Genomic DNA, 2900 nt, shown 5'->3' with positions numbered 1-2900 from the left:
TTCTTCTTGCCTTAAAGTTTATTTTGTTTGATATAAGTATAGCCATACTAGCTTTCTTTTGGTTAGTGTTTTCATAGTATATCTTTGTCTATTCTTTTACTCTTTCTTTGGTCTTATATATAAGATGTATCGCTTATAAGCAACATGCAGTTGTTTTCTTTTATCACAGTTGTTAAAAAGCAATATAAATATTTTCATATTTCTGCATGGTTAAATTTTCTAAGTCTTTCTAAGCAAAGAAAGTTGACATGCTATAATAATGGGAAATGTCTCTTTTCCCCAGACACATTTGCTTTTCATATTCTAAGGGTGATAAGCCTGGAGCTGCTTTTATCCTTTATAATGGAGTCATTTGCTCCCATTCAAAGGGTAAATAAAGTTATTTACCCCAGAGACAAATACTTGCATTCTAGAGTAGAGACCTTGCCATTTCTCTTCCCTGAGAAAATTTGTTTGTATTTGAAAGATAAAGTTCCTCTCCTTCTCTCAGTAGGGGAGGAAGGCAGCTGTATGACTGTTCCTATATAAGCACTCAGATTCATAATTTTGGGATTTCTCTCCTGTTGTGCCAGAACCCTCTTAGCATGTACAGTCCTAACCATCTGGCTCTCATTACACCACCCTTAAGGAGAAGAATTGGGCATGGGGAACCAATGCAGTTATTGCTTTAAGTAATAATAGTCTGCCCCAATCCAGAAACCTTATATTTGTTTTCAGACTAATATAAATAAATAATAGGTATTAAAAACTTATCTGACAAATTAAAAACTTGTCTGACAATTTTTGTTTTCAATAGAAGAATTTATTATATTTACCCTTATATAATTATTGGTATGTTTGGGCTTAAACCCACAATGTTTTCGATTTGTATCTTTTCTTATTTGTAATTCTCCTTTTGTCCTCCTTTATTTTCTCCTTTTGAGTTAATTAAGTATGTTTTATTATTTCTATATTGTGTTTGTTGTGTATGCTTATTATTCTTTTAGTGGTTATTCCTGATATTACAACATGCATCTTTGATTTATTACAATAAATGGAAAAATCATTATTTTTACTAGTTTTATCATTTCTATTAAGAAGTTATCCATGTTTTATTGTTACTCATTTGAGCCACAATATTGTTTTTTTTTTTTTTTTCTGGCTGCTTTAAATGTTTCTCTTGGTTTTGGGTTTTCAACAGTTTTGCTATGATATGCCTAGATACACATTTATCCTGCTTGATGTTCTCTGAAAATCTGTGACTTAATGTCTTTCTTCAGTTTTAGAAAATTCACAGCCACTATTCTTCAAATATTGTTAATGCTGCATTTTTTTTCTTGGACTCCAGTTTCACATATGTTAGATCTTTTCACCATGTCCCATATGTCTCATACTCTTTTCTACATTTTCAGCTTTTAAAAATATTCTCTCTTGTTATCAATCTGGTTATTGTCTTCTAAACTGTCATTCCAACCTATTCTTCCTTTTAACAGTGACTAATCTCCTGTTAACCCCAAATTATTGATTTTAGGTATTATATATTTTTAGTTCTTGAATTTTATTTTGGTTCTTTGGGAAGATTTCAGAGTTTTTTTTTTTTCTTTTTTTGCTGAAAAATTTTCCTTTTGATCTATTTCCTTGAAGATATTCATCATGGATACTTTAAAGTCTGTGTCTGAAAACAATGTTTGGTTCAGATGTGAATCTGTCCCTATGATCTGATCTTTTAGTTCTTATTCATTTCATTCTGTGTCCTAGAATGCCTACTCATTTTTTTTTTTTTTATTAAATGCTGGACACTGTTATGAAAATTGTAGTCTGTAGATGATATCTTCTTCCAATTAAGATTTGCTTAGTCAATTAGAGTAGGGAAAGATCCTCTGTATTTGAAGCTGGGTTCCAGTCTCAGTGAAGGTTGGTATATTCCCTACTCACTTTTACTCTTTGGGTTTTGCCCTTCATGGATCCCAGATGAAATCCTGGAATATTTACCAGGGCTTCTCCTCCTTGATGATCTTTCATTTTTATTTCCTTAGCACTGTAAGACTACAGTGCTAAAAAACCGATTTTTAAAAGTACAATTTCCATTTATTTATTTTTTCCCCCAGAGCACAGCTTTTCTTCAGTCCTTAAGGACCAGCTTTCTTACATGGGCTTTGGCAGGGGCCATGGGGCAGTGCCCTTAGGTCTAAATTGGATGGGAATGTTCAGGTCTTCCAGGCTTCATGAGAATGATTCCTGACTACCTTGCTGTGGATGGCACAATTCACACATAGTAATGTAGTTTCACACAGTCATGCAGTTTCTCATACAGCTTGGGAAGCATGTAGGTGTCAAAGAGTATTGCTTGGAAATGTCCCTGACAGCTGTGGTCTGTGTTGTTTTGAGTGATGAACTTCATAATGGCCTTGTCCTTGGGCACACATAGGGTACCATTAGTGCAGCATATGGGCTGCATATGTCCGTGGCTTTTTGGTACCACCGTTGTTATTTCTTTTCTTGGTCCACATCAGGATGAAGATCCTGTTAGGAAGGGAGTGCAACACACTCAGCCTCAGTCTCCCTCTGGCATCTTGGAAGTGAGGACCTGAGAGCTCAAAGCTCTCTTTAATTTCCCAGTCTCATAACCACCTTTTGGTTAGGCTTTTTAGCTCCTGGGCTGCTGCTTATAGATCACAAATGCCCTGTGGGAAATTGGCACTAAATGTTAGGCTCACTTCTTTGATCTTCCCTTCTTTCTAGGATCTCAACCTTTATATCCTGGATGCCTTGGTGGCCCTGAACTCCAATTTATGTCTCTTCAGCCTCATGAGACTGTCAAAAGCTCTGTTAGCTTCACGGTGTCTTAGCTGCTACTTTATGCTTGTCTTCTTAGTCTCTGCTTGTCTTCTCGGCCTCTGAGCTACTACATATGAATCAGT

General features: G+C 35.4%; 1 pseudogene; it reads right to left on the bottom strand.

Annotated features, from left to right (window-relative positions):
* Nucleotides 1-2124: 2124 nt before the first annotated feature.
* Nucleotides 2125-2489, bottom strand: LOC113913739 (annotated as a pseudogene).
* Nucleotides 2490-2900: the final 411 nt, after the last annotated feature.

This window comes from Zalophus californianus, chromosome 11 (assembly GCF_009762305.2).
Source record: "Zalophus californianus isolate mZalCal1 chromosome 11, mZalCal1.pri.v2, whole genome shotgun sequence".
In the NCBI taxonomy this organism is placed as follows: domain Eukaryota; kingdom Metazoa; phylum Chordata; class Mammalia; order Carnivora; family Otariidae; genus Zalophus; species Zalophus californianus.
This window is presented reverse-complemented; position numbering and strand designations above follow the sequence as displayed.